Source organism: Macrotis lagotis, chromosome 1, assembly GCF_037893015.1.
Source record: "Macrotis lagotis isolate mMagLag1 chromosome 1, bilby.v1.9.chrom.fasta, whole genome shotgun sequence".
Lineage (NCBI taxonomy): Eukaryota > Metazoa > Chordata > Mammalia > Peramelemorphia > Peramelidae > Macrotis > Macrotis lagotis.
The window spans coordinates 466,741,176-466,758,123 of NC_133658.1; the positions used below are offsets into that span (position 1 = coordinate 466,741,176).

General features: G+C 32.4%; 1 non-coding gene across 1 annotated transcript; it reads right to left on the reverse strand.

Moving 5' to 3' along the window:
* Positions 1-12,905: 12,905 nt before the first annotated feature.
* On the reverse strand, positions 12,906-13,011 carry LOC141510514 (U6 spliceosomal RNA). Its single transcript, XR_012474991.1, has one exon. It is a non-coding gene; the product is annotated as a U6 spliceosomal RNA (small nuclear RNA).
* Between the last annotated feature and the right edge of the window lie 3,937 nt (positions 13,012-16,948).

The window sequence follows — 16,948 nt, forward strand, 5'->3', positions numbered from 1 at the left end:
ATTCTAATTGAAAACCATAGAACTACTCCAAATTGACTTTCAAATATCTGAAATTTTATAATAAATCTAGTATTGGCCTCATCATCTTAAATATTGGAAGCAACAAGAATCAAAAGAAGTGAGAGCAATATTGAGTATGTAACATGGTATATTTAATTATATTGTAGCAATTATGTCAGCTTCATAGAATTAAGGAATTCAAGGGCTGAAGTAATGTCATGGACATACATCCTACTCTATCTATATAGGAATCTTCTCTACTATAGTTTCAGTATGTGGTCTTTCAATTTTTATTTGAAGATCTCCAGTGAGCATAAATTTAACATCTCCCAAAACATTTCATTTCACTTTGGTTATAGATCTGATAGAAAGTGTTTCTTTATATCAAGCCTAAAAATGCAACTTTTAACCATTGTTCTTAGTTAGATCTTCAGTCAATCTAAACAAATCTAATCTCTCATTTAAAGACTTTTCTCATCCTTAAAGACTGGTATTAAGTTACTCTCTTCAGTCTTATTTTCTTCAGGACAAGAATCTTTATATTACATATTTTCCCAGTGATATCACTAGTGATATCAGTGTCCAATATCCAAAGCCATTTCCTAGCTGGAAGTGGGGGGAAAGGGTTGTGTGAGGTGGAAGTAGGGAGGCAAAAATAAAGAAGTTTGAAAATGATCATGTTTCACTATCACATGTAAATACTTTTTCATTAATTGTAACAGCCCCTCTTCTTTTTTTAATTTTCAAACTTCTGAATGATGTTAAATTATGTCTAAATCCTAAGTTATTCTTGTACAGAGGGAAAGAAATAGGTGAACATATGGTAAAACTCTTACAGATCACTTGGAGCTATTGCAAACATCATAATTTTCCAATTAAGTTTTTCTCCATTTTTAAAGCCTTCTCTAAACATGTTTTTTTTTTCCCCTAAATGAACAGTAGGTTGCCTTGTCAGATTAAATGAGTACTCTTCTTCATTGATTAAAGAGGGAGTTTTGTGGTTGAAACCTTCTGCTTGCAATCTAAAATACATGTGCAATCTCTGGAATATTAAATGAATGAGAGAACCAGAAAATTTTAAATATTATAAGTGACTGACTGAAATATTTAATTTGACCAAGTATCCATGCATTCCCAACAGATTTTCTAACTTTATGAAAATAAAATTTGGGTAATTGTGTGGAAGAGATGACATTAAAAAAACAGCTTGAGTGTGTTCATATTGAATTGAAATAAGACTTTAGGTAGTGGGGTAGACCTGTGATTCCACTGGGGTAGAAACAAAGTTAAGCACCTGCTCTGCTACATGGACCATCTAAGTGAAACAGCAGATAGAGCACTGAACTTGAAGTCAGGTAGTCTGTCTTGTCATTTTTTTTCCTCTTATGTGTTCCAAGCCCCGCATTTTATTCACTGAACCCCTAGCTACTCAGAGTTTGGAGAAAAGATTATTTCAAATCCATCTTCAGATGTTTACTTAGCTGTGTGATCCTGAATAAGTCACAACTTACCCATCAATAAAATGAGCCAGAGAAGGAAATGGTGAACCACACCAGTATCTAGGTGAAGAAAACTTCAAATGGGGACACAGAGTGAGAAATGATTGAAAGGATTGAAAAACAACAATTGCAATTTAATCTAAGAAAGTTTGCTGGGAACATACTGACTAAGTCATTTTCCAACGTGAATAAAAGGTGGAATTTGAATCTGAGATTTTGTTTAGTTTTTGTTTTTGGTTGTTAGATTTTTTTTTATTCTGAGACCAGTTCCCTGTACCTGCGATTCTCCATAGGAATGTTAGAGGGAATCTTAGAAATTATCCAAATCCTCATTCATTTATTAAATTTGGTATTTATTAAATTGCCCTATTTGCCAGCTCTTGTGCTCTGGGAGTTAGGGATAAAATGACAAGAGTGCAATCTTTACTATCAAGTATCAGAAATTTGGAGCTAGAAGGGATTATCTTAGTCTGACCCCATTACTTCATAGAAAATCAAACAGGTTGTAATAGTATTAGTGTTGAATTCTATATAGCCTAAGTGATAGTTCAACATTCTTTACACATTATGATGCTATCTTTTCCAGGAAGTTTGAAAGTCAATTTTGGAAAAGCGAGATTTTATTCTACGACTGAAGGAGGAGTTTATTCATTATGCAAAGAAACTTCATGTGTTTTTTTCTCATAGTTTTCAACAAAATATTATCTAATTCTTGAATGAAAATTGAATGTCACTTCTTTTGGAAACATTTCCTAAATAACTTACAAACCTAGTACTGGCCTGAACACTGAATTTCTTTCTAACTATTTTGTTGAGTTGATTCAAATGTAGCAAATTAGTCCAGAAACATGATTCTGATGTAATCAAATAGGAAATTGTCATATGCATATATATAGTTCAGCAATTTTCAAAAAAAAGTAACATAACATGCAATGAAATATATTTAACACTAAAAACATGCTGAATTTATGTTAGCAATCAAGTGAAACATATATATCCATTACCATTGTTCCTTAGATATGGAAATGTATTTTTTTAAAGAATACCTCATAGAATATACAGAATAAGTCAGCTTTGTCTATAATCATTAAATAGGATGTGGATTTAGAGCTGGAAGGGATCTTATAGGTCATCTAATCTAATTCCTTCATTTTACAGATAAGGAAATGAAGACACATGGTTATTTGTTTAAAGTCACACTGGTTTTAAAAGACAGATACAGGTGACCCAGCTCTCTTTTCATTCACCATGCTGCCTCTCTTTCTGAATCCTTCTTTTAGATTAGATTTTTCTCTTATCTCTCCTTACATTTAACTCTAAATCCAATAGGGTAGGGGCCATAACCAGTCTATGTAATATCCCGAGGTCTACTATGTAATAAGTACTCAGCAAAGGTCTAAGGATTTTATTCTAGGCCAGTTGCCAGAGATTTTATGAACATTAATAAGATAATATCTCAGTACTTGGTGCTTCCTGATGAAAGATATTATATAAATACAAGATATTGTTATTATGGCTAGAATAGCCAAACTGTCAACCAGTTATCTTATTCTGCACCACTTCTTACTATTATGAACCTGTCAATCACTATCAGTTGCTTCTTGCCTGCTGACTCCAACTGCTCAAAGATTATTTCTATAGAATGTAAAACAACACCGTATCTGCTTGGAACTGCGAAACTGGCAACTGAGGAATTGCAGTATTTGACCATGCAGGGTTTCATTGATGTCCACATCAATTGTGCTGAAAAAGGGAAGCTTTTTAGTCTTATTCTAGGGTTGTCTATTTTGTAATGGCTTTTGGGAGATAACATCTGTTGACTATGCTAATTAAAGTTTGAAAAACCCTTCAATTAGGTAGGAGACAGAAATGGATTAAGATGTTTGACAGGTTTAAATGTCTATTTGACTACTCTCTTCACCAAATTACATATTACAAACTCAAACCTCCAAATCTTTCTTCATCAGATACACTGTCTGGAATGTCCCTTGTTTCTTTCTTCATTTGTTGAATTGCTACTCATAAAATACAACTCAAATTTCAAACTGAAACATTCTCTGATTTACCAAATTAGTCATTATTTTCTCACTTAGACCTTACACAGCATTCTGCTTTGTAATTCCCTGATGAACTTGGACCATTTAATGGGTATTTGTTAATCATTTCAGCCAGGGTCACTCATATGGATGACAAGAGGAACTATTTTCTGGAAGACAGGAAAAAGATCAAGGAAATTCTGTGCTGCCTGCAACATGGTTGGGATTACCTGTTTCTGTTGACTGTGTAATGAGAACTGTCATTCTAAGTTATTAAAATTCTTTGAGTACAGTTGGTGCCTTTGTGCATTTGAATTTCAGGGCAAAGAATTCTACCCATAAATCAGTGACATCTTACAAGAAATGAGAAGGGCATTGGATCTCCTCCTACCTCTTTTACTAAAGTTGTGTTGTCTCTGAGAAACAGAGCAGTAAATTTAACCTTTTTCTTTGTCATTTTCTATTTAAGATATAGTTAAATCCGTGATTATGTTCATTCAGGAAATTTTAAAGACGCAGACAGTTTCAACCATGTAGCCAAGGGATCACTACAAAAATCTACTCATGTACTAATTCTATTGCCTAACAGATTCAGTTTCAAGTTTAAATGGTCAAGGAATATTCCAGATCCTACCATAAAAGTACACTATTTTAGTCTATCTTATATGTTACATTCAACTCCCTATGCTCCCTACAAGAATAGAACCTTCATGAAAGTACAACTATATGCCTTTCAAATTTTGTATGACAAAATTTATAGCTCTGTACATAGAAAGTATTAAATAAATATAATAATTTATAAATAAGCAATGATATGTTCACATGTAATCTCATATATATGCATCATTTAAAATAAATGAAATATTCCTTCTAACATCTAGAGTTATGGACAGAGACAATTTATTCAAATTTGACTTGTATTGTCTAAGGTCTTTCTTTAATTTTAAACCCCTAAAAGATAGAAAAGAAAATCAATAAAGAAATAAACAAAAATAGGAGACTACTTAAGAGTTAGGAGAATGTTAGTTCCATTAGAAACACACACACAGAGAAAGAATGGAAACAAGACAAAAAATACCAGGAATAAATGATAGATTCGAGCACAAATGTGGCTTTAAAAGAGAAACATTGGAATATTATATAACATTTATATCAAAGGTATTTTCAGTTGTGAAAATTAACTCTTTTTTTCTCCTTTTTGTTTTGGGTCATTGTAGCCAGTTTTAAGGGAGTCTTGAGAACACCAAAGAAAATGCAAAGTTGATTTAGAAGAAAAAGTAGTTATATATTCTATAGGAGATCTCATAGAAGTTGGACAGAACTAACATTTGTCCTTTGTTGAATACAAGATGAGGAATATGTTTACACTGAAGCAAAAAAGATTGAGTTCAGATGAGGGAAAATGTTTTTATTTTGAGTGTTGGGAATTACAGGTTGTTATCAAAAAATTCTACATAAAATCCTCTAGAGATTTCAAAACAGAGTACATTCTTACTGGGACAGTTTAGATAGTAAAAACCAAGAAAAAGGTCACTGATAAGACTAAAGTTCTTGATACCTTACCAGTCTGATGAGTCCATGAAAACAAATCTAATCACTTTTGAATTTATGTTTAATTGCAATGAGACTATGACTTTATATGTCTCATTAGAATGGCCATTCATTTAAATTTCCATTCTAGCTTTAGCTGAATTAATTATCTGAACATTTCTACTTAGGTGTCCTCATTACTAAATTATGTTTCAATGACAAAGGTACAAGAAAGAATTTGTAAAATCCTGCATCTGTCTTTATTAGTAGAGAATGTAATTGGTCTTACAAATTCAAATCATAGTAGTGACTATATGTTAAGTCAATACAGGCAAACCTTGTTAACATCATTAATTGGTTCTTTGAAAACACTATTTTAGGCAAAATGATATTCCAGGGGGCAATAAGTTTCATAGGAAAAAATATTATAAATGGGAAATAAGATGAATGACATTACAGTTGAATCTGGTAACTTTTTATGATGGAATTGGGTTATATTTCTTTGACAATATTATAGGAAAACAATTTTCTTCCAGGCAGACAAATGTGAGATATGCTCATATCTTTTGAGGTCAAATTGGGAAGAGTGTCTTATCCAATGAATACCCTTATTCAAGGGAAATTTATCAAATGAACCCAGAGCTATGACAATCTTAAAACTAAGTCTCACATGACACAGTTCACGTGATATGTTACATGAAACCCAAGGTACATTATTTGGAGGACTAGTTAAGGAAATAGTATCCTTTTGCCAGTCAAATAGTCCCAAACATGGAAAATAGGACTAGGAATCAAAAACTAAAAGAGACTAAAATTCTGTTAGCCTTTGGCCATCGGAAATTAGCTTAAAATCCTGGAATCATTCCCAGTTAACTGAAAGCAACAAATTGCTATGGAATCTTAGCATATCTTTTTGAAGGGTCTTGTTTCAGATTTTAGTGATTTACTTACTTTGGCCTTTAACTCTGCTTCTGTTTGTGCTTTCTTATTCCCATCGTTGTTTTGCTGTTCAATCACTTTCCCCCTTTTCCTCTTCAGAATCTTTTCTGGCTGACCTTTTCCTCTAAACTAGTTGCAGCATATATTTTTCTCTTATTCACCATCCATGAACTTTTATTCCAAAATACCAGGATATCTCAGATGCCATCCTGAGAGAATCTAAAGCATCCCCAACCAGGCACCCCACTCATGTTCCCTTGAGCAGAAACAAACTTCATGGGAAATTTCCTTGTAATGACTGAGTTAAAAAACTTTATTTTTATCTAAAGAATGTTTGTTTTATTTTGTAGAGAGTTGAAAAAGGAGTGGAAATGTGTTCCTTCTCACAAGAAACCTTAATAAAAATGAACCCACATGATGTCGAAGGAGAGTCATCATGCAATCTCTGGATCTCAGATTAAGTAGAGTAAGAGGAATATGCTGCAACAGATCCATGAGCCTGACAAATATCTATTCTCTACCTTCATTTTCTTCCCCTTCACACAATTCATACAGAGGGAGGGAGGGAAGCAGGGAGGCAGAAAGAGGGAGAGAGAAGGGAAAGGGGGTAAGGGACATATATATTTATGAATATGCATACTTATATATATACATGCATAGTATGTGCCCATAGTATACATGCAAAACATCAATATAATAAAAGCAATTTTGAAAGTGTAAAGAATCTCTCATGACAGAGAAATATTAGAATAAGAAGCAGAGTAAGAAACAAATTTTTTCATATGGTCAATGTGGAAATTGTTTTTTGCTTAACTGTATATATGCGATGCCATAGTACTTTCCCTCCATTCCTCCTCCACCTCTTTCTTCCCTTTCTCCTCCTCTTCTTCCCCTCCCTCCTCCTCCTTCCCTTCTTCTTCTCCTCCCCCTCCTCCCCTCCTCTGTCCCCACCTCCCATCCACCCCTCCTCCTCCTTCTTCTGCTTCTTCAGCTTCTGCTTCTACTTCTCACTCTCAGTGGAAGGAAAAATAAATATTTTAACATTTTAAAATGTTAATAATTTTTAAAAGCTCTATGACCAATCCCTAAGTTTTCACATAATTGTAACATACTAAGATGAAGTATTCTTTACTAATTTCTTGTAAAGGAGAAAATAATGATGATATATTCACTCTGAAAATAACAATTTTGTAATCATTTTTAGGATGAAATAGCATTTATTAAAATAGATGAAGTTGCAAATTTCTTATGATTTCTTTTTGTGTAAGCAACTAAGGAGGTTTCCATTAAAAAAAAATCACAGAATCTCAAAACTAGAAGTGACACTAGGGGACATCAAGTCTAATCTGTCCCTGGGCAGAAACATATTTGACACCAAATAAAACAAGAAATATATATATATATATATATATATATATATATATATATATATATATATATATATATATATATATGGATAAATTCATTCTATGGGTTCCTTTGAACATTTAGATTTATTGATATACTATTCTGTTGATCTTTGTCCTGATCTGCTCTACGATCCCAGGTTCTGTTCCAGCACAGACTTCTAAACTGTTTCTTGAGATGATTGTGTCCTCCTGCTACCCTTGAATTTTCTTTTTTTCTTTGTACATTAATAGGAATCTATTTTCAGAAATATATTTTATGTTGAATTAAAATCAAGAGAGGTTAATTCACATATAAAGACACTGAGAATATGGATAGTATCCTGGATAACAGGTAGAGACATGAAGTTCTCATTCAGGGTCTGACTAAAACTAGTTTGTTCCTGACCTGGAAGTAGGGGTTCTCTCTCACACTCTAGACATCAAAGTATTTTATTCATATGAAGGATTAAAAATCAAAGAGAATCAGACCCTGGGACTGCCAGACTTATTCTCCATACCCCCAGCCCATAACATGCCATCAAATTGGAAATCATAACCAGATTGTAAATCTAGACCACCAAAAAATAAGAAAAATAACCAAGTCATGAGATGCAGTGGAAAGAAGACTGAATTTGGAGTCCAAGGGCTAGAGTGTGATACTTATTTCTGCTACTTAGTATCTATTTGACTTTGGGAATTCCCGTAACCTCTCTAGACAAGCTTTCCCATCTATAAAAGAAGCAATAAATGAGATGACTCAAAGCTTAATTCCATAGCTAAATCTATGACCCAACATCCTAAAGTTGATATTACTCTTCAGGTATATGATTTGTATCTAAGTACCTTCCTCCCCAGTGATTATTCAAGACAGAAGACATTGGGATAGCATATCAGTACCCCTAATCTCCTAGCACCCTGAAAGATATTGCAAAATTCAAGACTTTATTATTACCTTCCAGTAAATAGTTTTTGCTGTAGGAAAAATTGCCTGAGTACTTTGAAATTTTCTTTAAAATAAACTATAAAATGTCTTGTATGAAATTTTTCTTATTATAGTCTTTTAATATCAGATTTCTCTTATTTTTCTTATTCAAACCCCTGAAGCTAATTACAATGCTATTCATTTTAGTCTGCCTGTAAATAATTAGGCTCTTTCTTTTGAGTCATATTAAAATTGAAGCTATGTAGATATATAAATATACTTTGTTTAATAATTATGCTTATTTCTTGAATGCCTACATCTAACATGGTATATAGATTACATCATACCATAAAAGCCACATATTATTTAAGCATCTATTCACCCTGTGGGAACCTTCACTGTTAAATTTATTTTGAAAATTAAAATGTTATTATTCATGAAAGATTTTTATGGTTTTTCACATGATGTAAATAAATTAGTAAGAAAAAAAATGTGCAATTTTGTTCTAATTATTCTGAAAAAATTCTAACAAATTCCTAAAGACTGTTATTTCAGTCTTTAACTCTTAACAGTAATTAATTTGGATTTGCCTATAATTTTTTAATTTTATTTTTCTGAGTCTAATAACTCATTAAAGAATATAAGTAAAAATTATATATGATTTCCTAAAGCATCTTTATGAGAAAGAGAAAAGACAACTCAGATTTGTATCTAGTATTTTGGCATAAATAGATTAGAAAACAAGTCCTATTCTCTGATTGCAATCCTGTCATTATAATGGAGATAATTTAATTTTGCTTGCATGCTCTTTACTATAGCTATGGCTGTCATCACTAATAAAGCTCAACAGGTTTTACATAGCACACACAGCTGTGTCTGGATAGTGTTTTCTGAAACCTAAACAAGATTTTCAAATTAGTACATTGAGCTTACTAGCATCATATTTTCCCTGAAGAATAAGGAAGGTTATTTGTTTCAGGAACTTTTTTGTTTTCACTTCTAGCAACCTGGAAAATAAGTCAAGGATAGGGTGAAAATAACTAACCTTTCTTCTGTAGGTCATGAAGGTATAAGAGAGCAGAAGGACATTTATGCAGTTCTCTGAACATTATAACTTCTATTGGAAATACAGAAATTGGGCAGCCAATTAGGGCAAACAGCCTACTGACTGCTTCAGGCTGAGAAAATGTCAACATCGATTTTAGGTTCTCTACTATATACCAATCAGTGATAGACTTGGGTACAGCTAGTGATCCTTTCCAAGTCTGGGGCTAAATTAAATTTATAAGCAGCCAAATTGAACTTAACTCTTTTCCTCTTTTCAAGTAGATTCTTCATTTGTGTTACTGAGGATTAATGGAAAATGCAAATCTTTTCCAAGTCACCACTATTCACTTCAACAACTATTTCAGCTGCTGTAATTCCTTTACTGTTTTTTTTTTACTTGCTTTACTAATACAATAGAAAAGAGAACCAGAATGAAAAGAATTGATAACTGAGAATTTCCAATGACTAAAGATATAAAAATGAAAATATCCTTGGGAAATTGTTGATATTTAAAAACTAAGAAAAAATTAGTTAATATCTCAAATTTTCTTTTAGGATTTAAAAATCAGAATTACAGTTCAGAGGATAAAAAAACTAATGTTCTTACAATAATTTCCTGACTCTCTCCATCTATGTAAACTTAATCTCTTAAAGTCTAGCCCAGCATTGTTTTCATTATATTTTCCCTATCAAAAATTTCATTGTTTAATTAATCACTGTTGTAATTATCCATCATTTCAGAATAATTAAACAGATAATTAAATATCACTTTTAACTGCTACAAATTCCAAAAATGCTAATTAGCAAAAATATTCTACAAAAAAAAGAACCAATTTAGCTGTTTGGTACATTATGAATATTAATATTTGAGAATTTTTTCTTCAAAAAGCTATTGGTTTCAGTAATTCCTTTCTTTTATTAAAAAGAAAACCAAAGGAGGATAAGAAAGAAGCAGAGATCAATGCTTAGGTGAGACAGAAATTATGGATAAATTATGCAGGGCTAACAACAGCTAAAGGACCTTGCTCTTAATTTGAATTTTTTAACAAAGATTGTCAACATTCATAATCAGATTTTCTAAACTTAACAAAATTGATAAGCATCTTATATTAGGTGTTTTCCTTTGTAACCCTATGTACTTTAATTTATAGATTTAAAAATATTCTTAGAAAGACATCTATAGGTTTCAAGATACTGTCAATGGTGTTCAAGATACACAGAAAAGGCATCCTTTTACACTAAAGCAAAATAATGGCACCCAAATCAGCAAGTTCTTTTCTGACCTTGAATTGTTGATAGTAACCTGTACACTGAAGAATGGAGATCTACCAACATAGTTGCAATTGTGTGCATGACTCCTTCTAAGAAGTAGTGAAGCAAAGAAACTGATGGTCATTACTTTAAAAACCATTAGAACAAAGTTATGCATATTGCTATTGATAATCTTCAAACATAAGCAGCAAAGTAAGTCAAATTATTACTAATTCTTTTATTGCCATCTCTCCTCAGACCCTGGTGAAAGAAGAACAAAATGCAGCACCCAAGAATCCTGGGAATACCTCATATTCAAGATCACCTGGTCTAATTTCGATCACTTGCAGTCATCGTTCAGGAAAGCGATTCTCATAGACAAATAACCAGATATGCCCTCATTCTTTCTAGAAGCTACAAGTACTGAAGACCCAGAAGATTCTCATTTTCAAAATCCTTGATTCTGTCAAACATTCCAATATCAAAAAAGAGATATGGTTTATTAATAAAAATGATACTCAAGAAGATGAATTAACTTGCCTTGCCACTGTACCCTAAAGACTACTGGACTTTTCTAACCATCCTGCAGTTGAACCTTCATTTATGTGCTGCTCTCCTCTAATTGTGATTTCCTTGAATATTGTCATGCTTTTCCTCTCAGCATTCCCAGTGTTTGGCACATATCAAACATTTAATAATAGATTTTTTTTTTAAATTAGGAGCTAAAGGGCAAAGAATCTAGACTTGATTTCTAGTGCAACCAACTGAGAAACTGAGAAAACAATGGAATCCATCCATTTCTTTTGGCTTCATAAAATTTTATTTTTTCCCAATTATATGTAAAAACAATTTTAATATTTGTATTTTTTTTAAAATTTTGAGTGTGTGATGCAAAGTGAAGTGAACAGAACAAAATCAAGAGAACATTGTACACAGTAATAGCGATATATTTTGATGAAGAATTGTGAATGACAGCTATTCTCAGTAATAAAATGATCCAAGAAAATCTCAATGGACTAATGATGGAGCATACTATCTGCCCCCAGAGAAAGAATTGACAATGTTTGAATACAGACTGAACTATTTTAGTTTTCATTCTTTTTTCTGGTACATTCTTCTGTTACAAAATGACTAATAAGAAAATGTTTTACTTGATTGCACATGTATGATGTATATCTGATTGCTTACCATCTCAGGGAGTAAGAGGCAAGAGGAGGAGGGAGTAAGGGACAGAATTTATAACTCAAAACAAAAAAAAACTGTCAAAAATAGTCTTATATAACTGGGGGAAAATAAAATGTTTTAAAAAGTAGAATCTTTTGAAGGGAGTAGAACAAAGAGAACAACGTAAACATCAACAACAACATTGGAAAATGAAAAACCATGATGGAGCAGGTCCTCTCAGCAGTCCAGAGAGTTAGGACAACTGTATTTGACTGGTTATGGACTATATTATTGAAGAAAAATGAAACAAAACAAAAATACACACACATAAAAAACCCTTCAGAATCTGACGAACACTTTATAAAAATTATCTCTTATGTATCTCTTTCCTTTAATCCTAATTCCTCAAAGCAAAAATTTCTAATTTGTAAAAATATTTATCAAAATATGTGTGTACAATGCTAACCTGACTGTTGACAACTTAGGGGAGGAGAATGGGAAGGGAGGATGGAGGGAAATTTTGTAACTTAATAATATGTGTGCATATGAATGGAAATAAATACAAAAATGTATAAATGTAAAAACAATATAAAACAACACAGTAGAAATCTTAAAAAAAATTAGAATCTTGATTTCCAAAATATTTCCTTCCTCTTCCTGAGATATAGGTTGTACATTTATAATTATACAAAACTTATTTTCATATTAGTCATGCTGTGAAAGAAAACACAGAGAAAAATACAAAAAAATAAGAAAATGCTTTGATCTGCATTTAGACCCTATCAGTTCTTTCTCTAGAGGTGGATAGCATTTTTCATAATGAGTCCTTTGGAATTGTCTTGGAATGTTGTATTACTGAGACTACCTAAGAGAATAGCAGAAAAATAGCTAAATCCTTCATAACTGATCATATAATTTTGCTGTGTGTGATATTCACTTGATTCTATTCACTTCACTTTTCATCAGTTCATGTAAGTTTTTCCCAGGTTTTTCTGAAATCATCCTGCTCATCCTTTGTTGATGGCACATAGTACGCCATCACAGTCATATACCACAGCTTGCTTAGCTATTATCAGTTGGGCATCCCCTAAATTTGTAATTTTTGCCACCACAAAAAAGAGCTATTATAAAAACTATGAAATACTTTATGAGTTTGTGTGCCTTCCTTATGCAGAGGTCATGTCAATATTCTCTGTATCTTTCCAATTTTAGTATGTGTACTGCTGAGTGAGCACAAATCCATCTGCTTCTAAAGAGAATTACTAATCATTTATGAGGCAACATTAGTTTAATAAAAATAAGTTTTTTAAAGATTCTGCTTAAATGCTTTTAAAATTAAAAAAGAACAACCAAAAATCCCCCAAATGTAGCAAATATTTAGCATGCCTGCCTGAAACATTCTAGAAGTTATATAAATATTTATTCCCATCCTTTAATTGGTTATCAGGCTCCTCATGGACTTTGATCCCCAAAGCCTAAAAGCACTAGAGGGGCTCCAGTAAAGGGAACCCACATCCATGTAATAGCATATTCAAAGCCTCAGGGCACCATCCTAAGTCAAGGACTTGCTTTAGTGTGAAAGGGTTTATAATTGTCGTTCATCCTCTACTTTAAGATTGGATTATAAGAAAAAAAATTTCCACATAAGAATTTTCTCCTAAACAGTAATTGACCAGATATCTGAGTAGAATTTTTTTGTTACCAATGGTGTTGTACAAATTCCTTTGGAAGGACAAACATTTGGAGAAGATTTTATTTTGTGATTGTAATAATCATATGTGTACTACTTTATGGACACAAAGTTTCCACAGTCATTTGAACTTATCCAAATTAAACTAGATTCAGCAAATTTTTACTTACTCCTGTGTTGACTGAATGTTGTTCTTCATGCCATAAACATGATTTATTGTTCTGTTTTGTTGTTTTTAAATCTTTGATTTTTCAGAGTGAACATCAACTCCAAAGAAACATAAAAGTTGTGACACTTAAAGAATACACATTAAGGTCTGTGAGAGATATTGTTTCAACTTTTAGTGTGAGAACTCTTACATGTCAAGATTATTAAAGTCCCCACAGTAAAACAAAATTAGCCACACTATAGAACAAAGGTGGTTTAACTAAAACAACAACAATGTCAATGAACTAAAGAGCTATTGCTGGACATAATTCTTATATCATAGACTTGAAACCTACAAAAAGAAATAATGGGGGCAGCTAGGTAGCAGCAGTGGATAGAGCACTGGCCCTGGAGTCAGGACCTGAGTTCAAATTTGACCATAGACACTTTTATATTTACCTAGCTGTGTGGCCTTGGGCAAGCCACTTTTCCCCATTGCCTTGAAAAAACTAAAAAAATAATGCTTCCTCTCCTTCCAAAAAAAACTAGTTCAATGTCATTTGCAAAATATTACAAAAAAGGACCATGAAATATTATAAACAATATTGTTTCTTTTTTAAAAAAAATTAAGATTGATTCTCAAAAGGTTATTTTGTTTAAAAGTGTCAGGAACAAGTTCCTTAACTTCAACATGCAAATCACTATTTTTCTAAACTTCTTTAAAAATTATTAGTTTTTTAATTTTTTTTTTGCAAGGCAAATGGGGTTAAGTGGCTTGCCCAAGGCCACACAGCTAGGTAATCATTAAGTGTCTGAGACCGCATTTGAACCCAGGTACTCCTGACTCCAGGGCCGGGGCTTTATCCACTGCGCCACCTAGCCTCCCCTAAAAATTATTTATTATATCAGCTAATGTTTCCTTCTAGGGAAGTAGAAATTTTATATTCCAGAGAACTGAAATCTCCTTGGTCTTATTCTCATCTGTTGATCATTATTATTTCAGAGTTCCCTTCTAAATGTAGATAAATGATCTATTATTATATATCCTTTGGGGTTTTTTTTCCCTTGAGAGAAAACTTGGGACAATATGATAGGAGTATTTAAGGAGTATTTAAGTACTAGAAGGACTTTCCTGTGAAATAAGGGCTAAATTTGTTTTATTTAGTCCCCAAAAATAGAACTTGGAGCAGTAGGCAGAAATTACAGAGGAAAGTTTTCATTCAATGTTAAAGGGGAAAGTATATTAAAATGCATAGTCATAAAAAGTGGAATGAGCTGCTGTCACTAGAACCTCACAGATAATCATGTTTAAAAGATCTTAGAGAGTACTTTTCCTACTTAGCTATTGGGAAATATAGGTGAGAAAGAAGTCAGAGTGTCCCTATAATGATGCTATATAAAATACTATTTCTAATAAAATTGTAAAGTCCTCAGAGTTGGAATAGATTAGGGCCCACCTAGTCCAGTTATTAAACTTCTGTGCCTTTTACACTCTTAAGAATTTTAAATATCCCAAAGAGATATGCTTAAGAGAGGTTGAAAAATAGAAAGTTCAATAGATAGCTATTGATATTTAAACATTAAAACATCTTAGTATTATTATGAAAAGAGTTAGATGTTCCTGTAAATTGTTTTGGGAAACCTAAGCACCTCCAAATTATATTTTGAAAACTGCTGATATAATTTTAATTTGAAGCATCCTTGGGGAGTTAAGGAAGATGAGATAAACTCTATTTAATAACTAGAAATAAATAATTGGAACTATAAGATAGATTTAAACATGGTAGGAAATGTAAAATATATCATAACTAATACAGCTAACATTGGCTTACTTTGACACTAAAGTTTAAATGACTGTTATAAGCTTTAAACTTTTGATAGAACAAAAAGTAGAGAGAACATAAGAATATTGTCTTAGATAAAGGAAAGTACATGCTTGGCATTAGGCAAAAAGAATGAATTACAAGATAAAAGACTGGAGATGTCATTTCTTTGATTTCAGTATTTTCATTGAGTTGATCCTTGTTTTTTCTAACTTTCATTAAACAGCTATTATTTTCCATGTACTGTGCAATGCACTTCCTAAATATTTCATTTTATCATCACAATAACCTTGAGAGATAGTTTCTATTATTATTTCTATTTTATAGATGAAGAAACTAAAGTAAACTTGTCCATGGACATACATGTCTGAGGTCAGGTTTGACCTGGATCTTCTTAATTCCAAGTGCAGAACTATATCTACCATGCCAGTCACCCCTCATCATATCATCTTCAGCAATAGTTTGAGGAGTTATTTTTGAGTTGATGGTGGAGATGGTTATAGTAAGATGGCACTAGGCCAAAAAGTAACATATTTTGACTTTCTATTTTTCTTTAGTTTAGATATAAAACAAAAATTTATTACACATAAGACAATGGTAGGTAAAGAAAGACAGAGACAAAAGAACAGTCAAGCAGAGTTTGACTGGCCCAGGAAGTCATAGAAGACTGGTAGCCTTGATTGGCGTCCAGCCCAGGTTTTTATGTCATGCCTCTCATCCAAAGGGCAAAAGGTGGTTTCCCTTCCCTTTTACTAGACTTGGAATAAGGTAGAACTTGAAGCCTAAGGAGATCAGGATACAATTTTACATTAAACAATGAAACAATGGTAGTCAATTTACATCAAGAATGGGGATCTCCACCCAATTTGACAAGATTAGCAGCCTTTAAGATTACACAATTTGTTTCTCTTAAAATGGTAAAGTCAATTTACATCTCAAGAGTAAGTAGCAGTCAATTTACATTTCCACCCAATTTCTACATTCATAATTCTCTACATCTTTTCTCTGCATTATTTCCCCCTCAAAATTATTTGGGATTCAGATTCTTCTGGTCCATTTGGTAAGGACTTCATTGAGGCAAGGTCCAGAGAATGATTGGATGGCATAGGTAAATAACATCCGGCAGAGGCTAGCTTGGGAGATAAACAGCTAGAAAAACAAAACTCAAGGGAAAAACAATTGAGCAGGCAAAAAACAAAGATATAACAGAGAAGATTATTTAACAGAGGTCCAATAATTAGGAAAAAGAACTAGAAGGTCTATAAGAAGTAAAAATTATACCTTATGATCCTAAGCCAGTATCAAAATACCTTTTATAAGAACATGGGTTCCAAAATAATACAGATTTGTAGATGGAAGCCACCTAAGCTCCAAACAAAACCTCAAAAGTAGTATAAACAAATGTACTAAAAAAGCATTTTAAAACTACATGTGTCCAAAAGGTAATTTGCTTTGACCATGTTTAGAATGAACAAAAATTCTAGTTGAAGAATGGATCTCTCCTTTAAAGCA